Below are 17,275 nucleotides of genomic sequence, written 5' to 3' on the forward strand. Positions count from 1 at the left end.
TGCTGCTACCTTTTACACCTTGGTGGTACTTGTTCAATTTACTGGATGAGAAGCAGTTTGCACTGGATTCTCCGCTCCATCAAGTTTATTGTGCATCACTTGATGCTTACATGCCACAAAGTGAATTTAAATGGCCAGAGCTTGTCTTTGGAGAGTTCTTCCCAGCAGTGGCATTTTCACTACTGTATTGATGGCCAGAATCCCTCCTTCCAGCATAAAGAAGGGCAGAGGCACGTTGGGGTGAGCCAGATAAGGTAGGGTTGTGTTCAGACCCAAGAAGGAAGGGATGTTAATTTATGCTGAAGCTGAGCAGCTGAGAACCAAGGGCCTGCCACTAGCTTCCTGACAGCTTTCCCTCTGGACTGTGCCTGAGCAGAAAGCAATGCAGACTCAAGCCCCTTCAAAGTACAACCTGCCTGCAGGGGTAACACCGCTGATTTTAGGAGGTTCGGGGAGTAGCTGAGTTAGTCTGTTACAGAAAAAACAACAAATGGTCTGGTAGCACTTTATAGACTAATGAAACATGTAGATGGTATCATGAGCTTTCGTGGGAACAGCCCACTTCTTCAGATGCTCCCTTTCTGTATGCAAGATTGCATTTGAGGGCTCCATCATTGTGAATACCTTGTGCCCTAAATAAATCATATGCAAAAATGTTGTTTATTCTAAGGACATGTCAACACTGCAATCAAAGGTGTGACCGAAGCATACGTAGATATACCAACACGGTGAAAGCACAGTGGCATGGGCTTCAGGGAAGTCTGAAAAGCCCACCTACTGCCCCCTGAATATGCACTCACACTGTTAGCTTCTGCTCAAGATGGTACCTCCACAACTTCCCTGCTATTTTAAACTGGACTAGATAGCACTGTTGCTTTTACCCACAGTGCAGTAATACCCCTGATTAATGTAGACATGCCCTCAGTAGTGGAGCATGTACAGAATTCTAAAGTGTATAAATTCATGCAGTTGTATCCCCACAGATTAAAATTTGTTTTGTTCCGTCCAATGGCAGGTCAGCATAAAGGCCTGCTCCTTCCAGCTAGGAGATTAAGGACTTTTAGGCACCCAGTGGGATTTTCAAAAGTGACTATGCCTCTAACTCTGATTGATTTCTTTAGCTCAGGCACTAAATAGTTATGGTTTTAAGCACCCAGGGTGTGTCTAGACTACAGGCTTTTTTTGAAAAAACGTGGCCTTTTTTCGAAAAAACTTCCCCTGCGTCTAGACTGCCGCCGCGTTCTTTCAAAAGTAAATCGAAAGAACGCGGCCGTTTTTTGACCACAGAAAACATCATTTTACGAAGAAGAACACATTTTTTCGAAAGTGCTCTTTCGAAAAAAGGTGCTCTGTAATGCAAACTGTGCTTTTTTGAGAGAGACCATCCAGAATGCCTGGGTGCTCTCTTTCGAAAAAGCTTTCTTTTTCAAAAGTACTAGTTGTAGTCCAGATGCTTTTTTTCGAAAGAGGCTTTTTAAAAAAAAAAAAAAAAAAAAAAAAGCCTCTTTCGAAAGAGGCTTGCAGTCTAGATGTAGCCCTAATGACCTATATATAACCACAGCTCTAGGTCCGAGTTGGATTAGTTGCACACTCTTCTCAGGACACTCTGCATGTGTCTAGACTACATGCCTCTGTCGTCAGAGGCATGTAGATTAGACACACAGGCAAAGTCAAATGAAGCCGCGATTTAAATGATCGCGGCTTCATTTAAATTTACATGGCTGCCGCGCTGAGCCGACAAACAGCTGATCAGCTGTTTGTCCGCTCAGCGTGCTAGTCTGGACGCTCCCCTGCCGACATCAAAGCCATTTGTCGGCAGCCCCGTTATTCCTCGTGGGATGAGGTTTACCGGGGCTGCCAACAAAGGGCTTTGATGTCGGCAGGGGAGCGTCCAGACTAGCGCGCTGAGCGGACAAACAGCTGATTAGCTGTTTGTCGGCTCAGCGCGGCAGCCATGGAAATGTAAGTGAAGCTGCGATCATTTAAATCGCGGCTTCATTTACCTTTGCCAAAACAACAAATCCACATGGCTCCATTGACGGAGCCATGTAGTTTAGACGTACCCTCTGTGAATGAGGTACAATTGCATGTATTTTTGAGTTAGAAGCCTTAAAATTTGAATGGTTTGCCTTTGTGGATTTAAGTGAAAGTGATTATTAAGTAGATTTCAGTATCCTCATTGAAGTTGTACCAGACTCCTTTAGATTTGTTTTCTATAAAAGCTATTAGTAGCTTAATTAACATTTCTACACATAAATGAGTTAATATAGAGTTAAGGTTGACAGTATACATTACTAAATTAGAGTAAAATATACTATAAGAATGTTGCAATTATCGTAAATCCATGATTATAAAACCACAAAATTCATAGTTAAGGTTAAACTTAAAAGAAATCCAAACATATTGAGGAATAGAAAAAGGGCCCCAAAACCACCTTTACTCTGCCCTGTAATGACACCAGGGGAAGAATAAATCAGATGTGCCTTAAAAACAGTTAAACTGGATCTAAAAACACTTAAGTGCCTTAATCATAATTAAATTATTTTATAGAGTGTTACTACTGTGCAAATTTCAAGTTGGTTAGGGTTCTTTGCTGTTCATTTTCATGTCTAAATATGTGTGGATTTTTAAAATGTTATCCTTAACCCTGAATAGTGCATTGTTTAATTGTGGAATAGTCAAAGAGGAAAGCTTTGGCTATATTTTCTGAGCCAAATCTTCCAAAAAATTCTTTTAACTTATGCATGTATCTCTGCATATATAGTCAGTTATTTCAGAACATCATGAGACATATAGTAATTGCATGCAAATGCAGTTGCTATGCACATGTAATATATGAGTCTGTCGAAAATGTGTCCCTCGGTGATCTTTAGACTATTAATTCAAAAAAGAGGTTGATCATAATCACCTAAACAAACATTTATGAGGTTTATGTGGTGGAAATCAATGTGCTGTAGCCAATCATTGTAATATCTCCCCAGCCTCCTTTTTTCTCCTGAATGTTACAGGGTTGTGAGGGTAAATTTCACAAGTCACTGCTTTACCCATTGGACAGTTTCAAAAGCAGTTTGTTCATGGATTTAGAGTCTGAGAGAGGTTGTCATGGGAGCGAATGCTATTAAAGAGGTCAGAGCAGCATGGCTACTTGGAAAGATTAAACGAGTCTTTGCAGGGCATTGCTTCTGATTGTAAGTGTGTAACAGGCATATGTGGTCCATTGCAAAATCAAGTAGTATGAAATAAACAGGAATGTGCAAAAATAGAGCTTTTGGTCTCATTCTTTTTTCTTATCCTTGACTGACCTCATCCATAAATACTCATTTATGTCAACAACTCTCATATATGCTTCTTCAATCTGGAATTGCCTTCTTCCCTTCAGAGTCTCATCTCTCATTGTCTCTGTATCATTTCTTCTTGGAGTGTTTCCTCTGATTTTGTTATTGTGATGCTTGTCCTTCTCTTTCCTCTCCCTTGCTCCTCTCTCTACTCTGGGAACTCACTTGCAGTGTCAAATTAAATCAAGATTGTACACCCTCATGGGCATGGCTCAGTCATGTCTTTCTTGATTTGTGAGCTGTCCATCAACTTTACAGAGACTTAGCTATGAAATCAGGTGGATGAGGTAGATGAGGCTTTCTTCGTACAACTGAGAGAAGCTTCTAGATCGCAGGCCCTGGTTCTTGTGGGGGACTTTAATCACCCTGACATCTGTTAGGAAACCGATATGGCAGTACACAGGCAATCTAGGAAGTTTTTGGAGAATGTTAAGGATAACTTCTTGACACAAGTGCTGAAGGATCCAACCAGGAGCTGTGTGCAGCTTGATGTTCTGCTCACAAACAGGGAGGAACTAATAGGGGAAGTGGAGGTGGGTGACAGCCTGGGAAGCAGTGATCATGAGATGGTAGATTTCAGTGTCCTGACCAAAGGAAGAAAAGAGAGTAGTAAAATACACACCTTGGACTTAAAAAAAGCAAATTTTGACTCCCTCAGAGATCTGATGGGCAGAATCCCCTGGGATGCTAACATAAAGGGGAAAGGAGTTCAGGACAGCTGGCAGTATTTTAAAGAAGTCTTATTGAAGGCACAGAAAGAAACCATCCCAACGCATAGCAAGAGAGGAAAACATGGTAGGAGACCGGATTGGCTTATAGGGGAAATCCTTGGTGAACTTAAGCACAGAAAGGAAGCTTATAAAAAGTGGAAACTTGGACAAATGACCAGGGAGGGGTTTAAAAGTATAGCTCGAGAATGCCGGGGGGTTATCAGGAAGGCGAAAGCACAAATGGAATTGCGACTGGCTAAGGATGTGAAGGATAACAAGAAAGGTTTCTACAGGCATGTTAACAAGAAGAAGGTGATCAGAGAGGATGTGCGGCCACTACTGGATGAAGGAGGTAACCTACTGACAGATGATGTGGGGAAAGCTGAAGTACTCAATGCTTTCTTTGCCTCTGTATTCACGGACAAGATCGGCTCCTGGATCTATGCGCTAAGTGATGCAAGATGGGATGAAGATGGACAGCCCTGGGTGGGTAAAGAACAGGTTAGGAATATTTAGAAAAGCTAAATGTACACAAATCCATGGGTCCGGATTTAATGCATCCGAAGGTACTGAGGGAGTTGGCAAATGTCATTGAGGAGCCTTTGGCCATTATCTTTGAAAAGTCGTGGAGATCGGGAGAAATCCCGGATGATTGGAAAAAGGGAAATGTAGTGCCCATCTTCAAAAAAGGGAAGAAGGACGATCCAGGGAACTATAGGCCTGTCAGTCTTACCTCGGTTCCTGGAAAAATCATGGAAGGGATCCTTAAGGAATCCATTTTGAGGCACTTGGAAGAGAGGAAAGTGATTAGGAATAGTCAGCATGGATTCACAAAGGGCAAGTCGTGCCTGACCAATCTGATTAAGCTTCTATGATGAAGTAACTGGCTCTGTGGGCATGGGAAAGTCAGTGGATGTGATATACCTTGACTTTAGCAAGGCTTTTGATATGGTCTCCCACAATATTCTTGCCAGAAAGTTAAGAGAATGTGGATTGGATAAATGGACGGTAAGATGGATAGAAATATGGCTAGAAGGCCGGGCCCAGAGAGTAATGATCAATGGCTCGATGTCAGGTTGGCGGTCAGTTTCTAGCGGAGTGCCCCAAGGTTCGGTTCTAGGACCGGTTTTGTTCAATATCTTTATTAATGACCTGGATGAGGGGATGGATTTCACCCTCAGCAAGTTTGCAGATGACACTAAGTTAGGGGGAGAGGTAAATATGCTTCAGGGCAGAGATAGGGTCCAGAGTGACTTTGACAAATTGGAGGATTGGGCCACAAGAAATCTGATGAGGTTCAACAAGGACAAGTGCAGAGTCCTGCACTTGGGACAGAAGAATCCCAAGCTGGGGACCAACCAGTTAAGTAGCAGTTCTGCAGAAAGGGACCTGGGGGTTACAGTGGATGGGAAGCTGGATATGAGTCAACAGTGTGCTCTTGTAGCCAAGAATGCTAATGGCATATTAGGTTGCATTAAGAGGAGCATTGGCAGCAGATCCAGAGATGTTGTTATTCCCCTTTATTCGGCTTTGGTGAGGCCACATCTGGAGTATTGTGTCCAGTTCTGGGCCCCCCACTACAAAAAGGATGTGGACGCATTGGAGAGGGTCCAGCGGAGGGCAACCAAAATGATTAGGGGGCTGGAGCATATGACTTATGAGGAGAGGCTGACGGAGTTGGGTTTGTTTAGTCTGCAGAAGTGATAGCAGCCTTCAACTTCCTGAAGGGAGGTTCCAAAGAGGATGGAGAGAGTCTGTTCTCAGTAGTGACAGATGGCAGAACAAGGAGCAATGGTCTCAAATTGTGGTGGGAGAGGTCCGGATTGGATATTAGGAAAAAACTATTTTACTAGGAGGGTAGTGAAGCACTGGAATGGGTTACCTAGGGAAGTAGTGGAGTCTCCATCCCTAGAGGTGTTTAAGTCTCGGCTTGACAAAGCCCTGGCCGGATTGATTTTGTTGGGATTGGTCCTGCCTAGAGCAGGGGGCTTGATTTGATGACCTTTGAGGTCTCTTCCAGCTCTATGGTTCTATGATTCTATGAAATAACTCCCATTTAAGCTAACAGGAGTTTTGTCTGACTTAGCTGTGAGTAAAACTAGATTAACGTCAGGATTTGGCCCTTTATTGATAGATGCAAGGCTAGAACATAAAGCCATCCCTCATTTTTCACTTCTGTTCATAACTAGATTCTAATTAAATGTACATGCAATTGAGTATTGATATCTATTGCTTATTTAAAGAAACACTAGGCTATGGTATTTTAGAATAGAAAGGGGATTATTTTAGGATTCTGTGTTCAGGGGCAGGCGGATATGTGTTTGTTCTGTAGTTTCCTGTTTATTTGTCCATATTTTATTTTCTTTTGATTCTGAAGTCCTGGGTTTTGGTCTCAGAGGAGAAATGATTGTTACATTTAGACAGCTTAGTGAGTATAGCTGAAAGCTAAAGGAAGGCAATTTGCAGATGTAGAATAGTAGGCACTCTTCCTTTAATGACTCACTGACGCCTCATGGAAGGCTATTTCAGAGTGATTCTGCTTACCTATGCTCTGGATTTCTGTTTCTTATTTTATTCTTTATCACTGGGGAAAATATGCGCAAACAGGTTTTTAATAGTTGTTTTTATTCCTTATCCTAACCCTTACCTTGCAATCATTAACATTAGACTTTGTGATATGATTTTGATGGCACAAAAAGGACTACATATTTCATGATGTGTTAATGTATGTATTTTCTGGTTTTGTCCTTGTTGTTTTGGAGTTGCAGAGCACCCTATACATCTTAGTTGAATGGGAATGGAGTGGAACTTTAAAACTATGTAATTAAGCATATCAGAATTTGATAAGGGATAAATAGCTGGAACTATAGAGAGAGAGATGGAGCCATACTGCAAACTTACCTCAGAAGCCTGTCTGGATGAGTCTTCTTAGTACCGAGTTGTCAGTATCAATGGGTCTGAATGTCTTAGGCCAGGGATGTAGTGGTCCTGCAGAGAAAAAATGTAAGACAAGTATAACGGTCATGCTGAGGTTTGTAGTTTTAGGTTTTAAGTAAACAATAAAAAAAAATGACAGGAAACGGGTAAATATGAACAATAACCTTTCTACATGTTAGAATCATAGTGGGAATGCCTCCTATTTTCAGAGATTTATCTTTAGATCATCCTACTGAGGGTACATCTACACAGCAGGGCAAAACTTGAATTAAGCTACACAACTTCAATTACGTCAATTGCGTAGCTAAAGTCGAAGTAGCTTAACTTGGCTTTTGGTGCTGTCTACGCAGCAGGAAGTGGAAGGAAGAGCTCTCTTCCTTCAACTTCCCTTATTCCTAATGAAATGAGAGTTACTGTGAGTAAGAATTCCTCCAGTTACACGTAATTTTGAACTAAAGGCTTGTTGTGTAGACACAGTCTTTATTCCAAAATAATGCTGCTGTGTAAACATATCCTAAGAGTACTGACATCTTCTGTTTGTTGTTGTTGTTGTTGTTTTATTTTTTCACATACGGGCACTTGAATTGGTGATCTCAAGATCCATATATGTCTGCTTATAAACTGGTTATTTTTAACTTACATAATGTCATATACTATCCATGAATAAAAAAATGTGTTGCCCAGAAATAAAAGCAAAATATGGGAATTCAAACTGTTCCACAACAAACTGCATCGAAACAGACTTCAAAGAACGAATTAAATCATCAAAAATGTCTCTTATGGGCCAAGTTCAAAAGCAACTGCAAATAGGATCGTGCACAGTTCACGTTTACATTTTGGAATGTTCAGGCTAATGTTTTGCCCATAGGAAAAAATTGTGGAGGGTTTTTTTGTGAGGCCAGGGAGACATTAAATCACTTAAACCAATAACCTGAAAGATGCCCAAGCTGCAACCAACAAATAGAATACATTGCTTAGACTTCTGTGTAGTAGCTGTTTTGTCCTGATGGTGTAGCCAAAGTATATGGTGCAAAGTCTGCAGGTACATGCTTTAATTCTGTTCTTAACTAGTGCAGAGGGCAGCAGCAAAGAAGGATGACTTAATCAAATTTATAATGTATTGTATGCCTTTTATAGTTCATCACTCCTGCTGGGTGCGGTAATTACATGTACTGCCTTTCAATGCTACCCTTTCGTCAGACCTATTTTAAAGATACCATTCTTCTAACTGAGCTCAGTTTAACAAGCACTGAGACAGAAAGCAAATCCTATTCTCCAAAACTCTCTCAGCCCTTGGGACCCCTTTAACTCCTGGGGCTTCTGACAGTAAAACCTCAAAGACCACACAGGGAATACAGAGCACAGCTCAGTTCGGGATTCCCATGGAGATCTAATTCAGGGAGGACTAGGATAGGAAAAGGCTGAAGGTAGAACTGAAGAACTTGATGCTACACAGATCCTCTGTTCCTTCTTTGTCTGCTTCCCCTACATGAAGTGGCAGGCTTAGTAGAGCTACATTGGGTCTTCCAGCCAATGCAGACAACTCTATTTACCTTCTCTTAAGAAATCCCTGCCATCCATTTGTGCTACTCAATCTAGGTGCTGGGAAGAAAATTTATCCGTGAATTTCTAAATTTGTGCATGGTGGGGGAGAATAGCTCAGAAATCCAGGAAAAGATAGGCAGTAATGGAAGGAAGGGGGATTCTAGAAGCAGAGGTCAGTGTCTGGTACATATCAGGAGATTACTTTTGAGCTTTGGAGCACGTAAGCTTATAAAACTTTCAGCAGCTATTATATGCTGGTAGGTGACATTTTCCCAGTTGTGGAACTTTGCCACCTGCTTACCATTTTGTTTCTCAGCCTATGCCAAGCAAGCAACACAAGGACATAAAGTATTCAGCACGCAGTAGTTGCTGAAAATAATGACTCTTTCTAAATGTGTTCTTTTGTTTGAGGCAGGTAGAACTAGTGCCAGCTATGAGGTAATTATAGCCCAAAAGGAAACGGGGCTGCAAAAGAATATTGTGGTGTTAAGGGAATGCCAGGAGGCTGAAAGCAGACTCCTTTCTATTAGTGCTGCACTGCAGAAATACTGCAAAAGGAGGGATTTCCCAGGGACAAATGTGGAATGGCAAAAATACCATCCATGTTCCCTCCTGTGCAGTGCAGAAATTATGCTATCCAGTCTATACACAATGGAATCCTTTGAGTTCATGGTGCAGCATCAATTCTAGTGAGCTAGACTGTATAACAAGTCTGTTAGTTTTGATATGATATTGACATGAATATTACGATATATTTTATTTCTTGGTGTAAAGCTGCTGTAGATAATGTATACTATTGTTTTCACATTAAACAATACAAACAATCAAGTATGATAATAATAATAATAAGAAGAAGAAGAAGAAAACACCCCTCAGTATGAATAATGCTAATCAGTTAAACTGAGAAATCAGCAATTCATATTTGTTTAGAAAATGACTAAAATGAATTATTAAGAATGGCATATTTGAAGAGCTATCATTACTGTTTAAAATAGTCATAGGATTCAAGAAGCCTGTCAGATATTTTATCAAACAAGTTAATTTGCTCTGTCATTTTAATAACACTTTCTCCAGTCCTGCACGATCAATATAAGCTTTCAATGATGAAGAAACTTCCTTCTCTCAGCAAAGACATTGTTATGTTTCTTTTGCAGAACATCAGAACTATTATAAGTCAAAATTTAAACTCTTACAATCGAAAGATTGACGATAAATTGAAAACGGCTGAAATTTTGTGCCAGGAACATTCAACCTATTGTTCATTTTCTCAAAAGGGTAACATTCCTGCTGAGGATTTACATTACTTTTCTGATTAGCAGTCTCTGTCTGAGTGATGCTCTCTAGCGGCACTTCAGGGCAATCAATAAGAAACTTTAAGCCAAATGTCAAATTGGAATATATTTTAATATTATTACTGCTAATCAGAAATCAGCATTCTCAGCCTGTATTTCTTAAAGGCTTATTTAATTTTGTTCAGTTCCTTCCAAATCCTTCATGCTACATTTCCATTTAAAACTGTATTGGTTTTATTATTATGTTAAATTATAATTGTATCTTTTCATCTGGTAGAATATAGCTGAGCATATTCCATGGAAAATAGACTAATGTATTCAGTTTAAGAGCCACATAGTATATTCATAACATAAATATAAACACATAAATACATGGACAAAATTAGCATAGAATCCATAATTTGGAAAGCTTCCTGGAAACCGACCTAGATGTAGAAATTACACACACAAAATCTATGTTAAAAGATCATTAGTAAAGTTGCAAATTCAAGCATTCAAAAAGCAAGGTAACATTAGTAGAAGTTTTATAATGTATTTATAATGTAATTTACATATAGATCTGCCTCTTCCAAAGTGTCTCCTTCTCCAAGGCCCAATCTCATCATCTCACCAGTCCTAATCTCTGCTTGTTACATTTGTAATCCCATCCTAGTCTCCAACACAGCCCTACTCTCACCAACCACTTCCAGTCTCCACATCATGACAACACACGTACTTCCCCTCATGACCTGTCTCTGTTCTTTGCCCAGGCACTTTCAGTTCCCATCTCTTGATTCCTTGTTCAATCTGGGTCCCTCTCCTTCTAAGCCTCCAGTCACCCAAGTTCCCTGTCTCAGCCTCCCTCCCTGGGCTTCTACTATAGTCTTAGTGTCTCTCCCTCCCAAATGGTTATTTGTCCCAGTCTCTTAGTATGGGTTGTCCCTCCACACCCAGGCTTCTCATCAGACTTTTCTTCCCTTCTCTCCATCCTACTTGTTGCCAATGACATTTTCCTTGTCAAGCCAGTTCCAGTTTTCCTTCAATTGTCTGTCAGGTTTGAGCCTCCTGTCCCACCAACTTGGTCTAGCCCTCTTGTTTCCAGTCTCAGTTCCACTCTCTTCCCATCTGCAAACTCCTAGTTCCAATTTCCTTCTGCCCTTGTCCCACTCTCCTGCCTCCAGTCAGTTCCTCTTCTTGTCCAACCTGCATTCACTACAGATGTCTTCCACATTTAAACTGTGCACATGTAGGGGATCATTGAGAGTACAGCAAAGAGTTACCAGCCTTTAAAAATCACAGTTCACACATATGTTCAGATGGACTGATTCTTCCGGGGATTAGGTTGTAATGTTCTAATTGATCTCTATTGATCATGTGGAAACAGATTTGTTTTCAAAGACTTATAGGTTGGCTAGCTTTTGATGGCTTTCTACAGGGATGATGAAAGCACGTCCTGGACACAGAAGTTTGGCACATCCTTGCCAAATTTCATGTCCCTGTATGATTGAGTTTCTTGGGGAGACAGCTGAGGTTACTCAATTAGGGCCAAACAGCAAAGAATGGGAGAGACATTCCCAAAGCTGGTGGCTATTCCAATATTGCAATTTACCAAACCAGCACAAAACAACCTCTTACTGAATACCCAGAAAGCAACAACACAGTTCCCTTAAAGCAACCTAGCATTAGGACAGCACCCAGACACCCAAGGCAAATGTGATGAGGATCACTGAAGAGCTCATTCATCACATAAGAAAGTTCTAAAGTCCCAAACGACTGGACAAATTACCTCCCAATGAATATTTAATTAATGAATATTTCAGATCTTATCTCATACACATGCTTAGAGTCAATTCTTATTAACTAACTAAAATTTATTTTAAAAAAAGGGAGAGGCGGTTAAAAGATCAAAATACGCATACGTCTGTAAGTACAGTTCTAAGATCAGATTATCATAGTAGAGATGGTGAGCTTTTAGTTGCAAATAACCCTGGACTGAGCTATAAGAACTATCAATTCAGTGTCTATCTGAGGGGCACCAGGGTATCCTGGGACTGAAACCTTATGCCTTAGGTTTCCCCTGCATGAGTCCTTAAGCAGATCTGATATTTAAAAAAAAATCAGGTCTCAAGAGTCTGTATACATTCTTCCAGCAGCCTCTTGATCATTCAGTCCCGAGTGAACAAAAGACAGGACTATGCAGCAGTCAGGGAGCCTTCCAAACCCAAGCATCACCAGTAATTAGCTATATTGATTAGCATAAGAAAATTGTCTCTCATTCACAGACAATTTGCTCTATGCTTCAAAGAGAAATGAATACAGTATAAATAAGAGCTGTTCAATTATATTGCTAGTCCCTAACAATATACATGCAAACACACACAAACAAAAATATTATCTCCTGCTGTATCCTTAAAGTAGAATTTGGGTCATTTATCTTGCAGGATGCTTAACCCTTTTTTGGCCATGCATCACATCATGTTTCAGAGCATTAGATGCACTAGCAATTCTCAAAAGGTCACCTTCATTTTTAACATGTGCCAATCAGTGTTTGTTTCCCTAGCCTTGTTCCCAGACATTTCCAGTCAATTTGTAATTAAAATAACTAAAATAATCAGAGCAAACAGATGCATAACATTTCAGCCCAAATGGTTAAAATCTGGCAAAGTTATATGCAACTGAAAAGAGGAAGGCAACCTTAATAATAGGCACATTATCAGCTCTGCCTATAATATAAGGCACATTCCTATCTGTAGATCCTGTTTATTTCAGTGGGAGCTATGGGTGCTCAGTATCTCTCAAGATTGGACCCATCGTTCTGCACAAAAATGATACACCATCCCTTGTAATTTTTGCTTCCTTATGAATGGCACTCATATTGTTTTAACATAAACTGTCTAATGGAAATTTGGCTCAAACCTACCAGTGTTTTCTGCAGAACAATTGGCAAGAATCATAGTCATAGAAAAGATGTAATGTTTGTAGCTTGAGTTCACATCATTTTATTTGCAGTATCATTGTTAGCAGTGTGTATTTTAGTGTAATAATATTTTCGGAATCACTGACCTTTAGAGAGTTGTTTTTTAAACAAAGTACTGTACACTTCAAGATGTTACATGGTTGTTCAAGAAGTGTGTGACAGTTATTCAATGAGGTAATGTGGTACTGTTGGAGAGTCTCTTCCTGAAAAAAGCAAACAGAGTCCAAGTCAAAAGGTTTAACTGATGTAACAAAATGTCCTGCACAACAGAGCTGAAGAAGGGCATCAGACTAAACCTATATCTCAGAGCCAGGGTAAACTTCCCTTTTTCTACAATGCTGAGAACCAGAATAAGTGGCAGATTCTTTCTACTGATTCTTTTCTATGCAAAATTTTGGCCGAATTAATGCATGCAAGGCATTTGGTTCATCTGGAATGTATTGCTGCAAGTTTATTCATGAGGGATAAAAGCCTCACTCTACTAAAGTCACTTGCAGTTTCTAAGCCTCTTCCTTTGCTGTTCTGTACCTTGTGTCACCATTGGCATATGTGCAAAATGGTTGTACAGTGCTACCATTTGCATTCACTTTACAATGGTGTAAATGACTACCGAAAATACAAGACAAGGGGGAATCAGGTCCTGTATTCTTTTGGACATATTTATGCATGGCCACATTTGCATACATTTTCATACTACCAAATACTCCATCATTTATTAGTTTCCTTGGACACGGGGAAGTATTTACTTTTACTAATAAATATCGTTTCCCCGCTCAACCCAGAAATAACATGGCATTTAAATATTGCACAATGATTGTGTGAGGTCTGCACAGAGGTTGAACTTCACTCTAAGGAATACAAATTAAAGTGATGTATTTTCTTAATTTTCATATTCTTAAATCAGGCATTGTCAAGTCAAATAGGTTGAAAATTATTGTAATCTGTTGGAGAATTTAAAAATTTTGTCAACAGACATAAAAAAAAAGAAAACAATAGTTGACATTTATGTCAGGACCCTTCAGTGATTTTTCTCTGCTGTTGTAAATTAACTGGAATAATAGAGAAACATATTTCTCCTGTAATCTGAGTGACAGTTTATTTACTTTGTGTATTTTGACTACACTTTGGGTACGTCAGTATCACTGTCATCCTTGTATAATTCATCTGTTTCAGCTATTGTTTGCCTGAGGGTATTTTTATATACATACACACAAACAACAAGTAAAAAAAGAAAGATGTTGTAAAACCGTTTAAAGATTTTGGAATATGATTGGCACAAAAATTGGCAGAGAGTATTAAGTGTTGTATCTGAAACTACCTGGAATGCATTTGTTTTTAGTTATCAAATTTCACGTTGATGGTGTCACTTTAAGCTTCCTAAAGTCCTTAAAAAACAGGTATGTCTTAGCAAAAATTCTCATAAAAAAAAGTTGTCTAAAGTAATCGATGAAGGATTTCTGTCTAATAACAAATGTTTCATTTGCTTTGATAACTCACTGCTTTCTAAAAGTGTTCTTAGGGATACCTTGCATATAGAATCATATGGACTGTGCTGTAGACAAATTGAAGAGAGCTTTAGTATTTCAGCCATGGAAAAGTATAAAGCGGTATTAAAAATGTTCTCATTTATTAATCTAAGTTAAGATTAAAATGAAGTACTAGATATACATGGATGGGGTAAAAAAGAGTCAGACATCATTAATATTCTGAATATTCAGCCATCTTAATTCAACTGGACAATTTTGGATGGCAGAATATTTTTTCACCAATCTGGACTTCTGAGCATGACAACCCTAAGTTAAAACAGATGCATTGCTTGGTCTGGTGCTGGCTATGCATTGCCTCTCCTGCTGACCATGGAAGAGGATGGGAAGTAGAGAGTAAATCTTATCACTTAAACTGTCATCTCTTTGATTCATGAGAGTGACTTTGCCCAGTGATCTGGCACGTTGACCCTGCCCTCATTAAAAGAAAAAGGGGCATTCCTTACAAAGACCTCACAACCCTCTTCCAGTACCTAAGACCATGAGGTTGCCCTCTCCCTCTTTCCCAACCCTCCCTCTCTAAAGAGAATATATTCAGTTCAAAAAAGAAAAGAAAGGTGCGCATTAACTAAGCTAAATTAACAGCTTAAAATAACAATGAAGAGATGAAAATTTGGCTTTTAACTCAGTGTAGCAGCTTACATTAATTTCCAGGCTTTCCTGTACGTTTTAACTTGACTTGCTAGCCAAAGTTAAAGTTGAGTTGTCAAATCATCAGTGCTACTTTAACCTGAATCAGCCAACCCGAGATAAGAACATGCCACTCACCTTTATTTTTTTTTTTAATGAAGACATACTCAAAACCGGCTAAAAGTACACAGAGGAATTAAATGTTTCCTATAACTCTCAAGAGTCAGTTTTGTCCAGCGGAAAGGCACAGATCTTTTGCTAATGTGAAACTATTGATATTTTGTAATTGGTTTGAGAAGAACAAAGGCTTCCTTGACAAGAAGACATTAAATAGGTGAAGAACACTCAGGTGAGGCTATGTCCGCTCATTCTTCTGGAAATAACTATAAGTCAGAGGAGGTGACAGACTTGCCCCACTAGGTGCAAGGGGCCTGGCTCCATGCTCTTGGAAAGGCTGGGGCTCAAGCAGAAGGGGTGGGGCTCAAGCAGAAGGGGTGGAGCCAGCCCTCAGATCTCTTTGCAGCATACCATGAGGGGCTCCAGTGGCAATTTAAAGGGTCCAGGGCTCCCGCTACTGTCACAGTAGCAGTATGAGCAGCCAAGAATCTGGGTCCTTTGTATCACCAGGCCCTGGGACAACTGCCCCATTTGCTTTCGATCAGCAAGCCTGCTATAAGTAGTTCAGACTGTGTGTATGCATGAGGTTTACTACAGTGACTTCTGAGCTACCATGACAACATTTCATCTTCAGATGCAACATTCCTGCTGAATATACATTTGGATTACCCTTTCTTATATAGTCCGGCATCTTTTCATTTAGAAGGCAAGGTCAAAGGAATAAGATCCATTTTTTCAGCTGCAGCTTTCTCATAGACCTATATACACACCACCTTGTGTAAGCATTGAAGCAAAGCAAGCACCATGTGTCTCAGATTTCTTATATTTTACAATTTAATTTTGTACCATTTGGAAGGGGCCATACTTTAAAGTGCCAACATAGGAAGTCACATGTGCGGTTGCAACACTAAAAGCATACACTTACAATGAGCTAACCAGCAATCAAGCAGTCATGTTCCACTACTGACACTCTGTCATGCTGTGCCATTTGTTTAAAACGTAGCCCCCTAAAACATCTCCAGAAGAATGTCTGATGACAAATTATCTAAGAGCATAGCCCTTTTTGAAAATCTAGTCCTTATTTAGGAGCCTAAATGGAAACTGAGCTCTTCTGAAAATCTAGTGCCAGTTTTGTGTGCTGAGCATTTGAAAATCAACCACCACAAACTGTAACTCCAAAATCAAGTTAATGTTGATAACTAATACAGTCACGCCACTGCTAGTAACTTTATTTCTATAGTATCCTTCGGGGTAGAGAGGTGACCCATCCTGGCTACATCTAGACTGGCATGATTTTCCGCAAATGTTTTTAACGGAAAAGCATCCGTGCCAATCTAGACACAGTTTTGCACAAGAAAGCCCCGATCGCCATTTTTGCCATCGGGGCTTTTTTGCGCAAAACAGTTTTTAGCTGTCTACACTGGCCTTCTTGCACAAAAACATTTCCGGAAAAGGGCTTTTGCCCGAACGGGAACGTCAAAGCATTTGCGCAAGAAGCACTGATTTCGGACAGTAGAACGTCAGTGCTTTTGCGCAAAATCAAGCGGTCAGTGTAGACAGCTGGCAAGTTTTTGCTCAAAAGCAGGCACTTTTGCAGAAAATCTTGCCAGTCTACAGCCTCCGTGTTTTGGACAAAAGCGTGTGTTATCTATTGGAGGCACCATGTCAGTTTCAGATGATGAGAGCAGCATTGCTCAGGTTCAAGTGATATTTCTATGCTGGGATTCAAACACTATCTGAAATTAAAACTCGTTTCTCTCTAAATATCATTCCAATCTCAAAAAGGAGGGACTAGTCATCCACCTACTGTATAGTAAAACAATAATAATAATAATTAATAAATAAGAGAAGTGCTAAACTTTGTTTCAATAGACTGACAATGTACAGGTTCGATATAACCTGTTCAGCATGACTTCCTAGATCACTTGTCAGTATGTTTATGTTTTTGTAAAATATGCTGCTATTTTCTTCCTTGGTTTGTTCAAATGAATATATTATTTCCATAATAAATATATTATTTTTCAACCTCCCCTGAGGAAGAGTTGGTTGCTCTCCAAGTCTAATTCACTTGGCAATAAACTGAAATTGAATGTGCACTTGACATTCATATACTGAACTTTCATATTGCATCTTTTGAGAATTTCAAGCTTTTTCTTTATTTCTGTGTGTTTTCCTTAAGCCCTGATTCTCCCTCAGCCTCTTGTTTACA

At 39.8% G+C, this 17,275-nt stretch overlaps 1 protein-coding gene across 3 annotated transcripts in view; it reads left to right on the top strand.

The window, feature by feature from the left end:
* Positions 1 to 17,275, top strand: part of CHRM3 (cholinergic receptor muscarinic 3) — a 461,598-nt gene that overhangs the window by 387,600 nt on the left and 56,723 nt on the right. The gene's annotated exons all lie outside the window — the stretch shown is intronic.

Source organism: Pelodiscus sinensis, chromosome 3 (genome assembly GCF_049634645.1).
Source record: "Pelodiscus sinensis isolate JC-2024 chromosome 3, ASM4963464v1, whole genome shotgun sequence".
Taxonomy (NCBI): Eukaryota; Metazoa; Chordata; order Testudines; family Trionychidae; genus Pelodiscus; species Pelodiscus sinensis.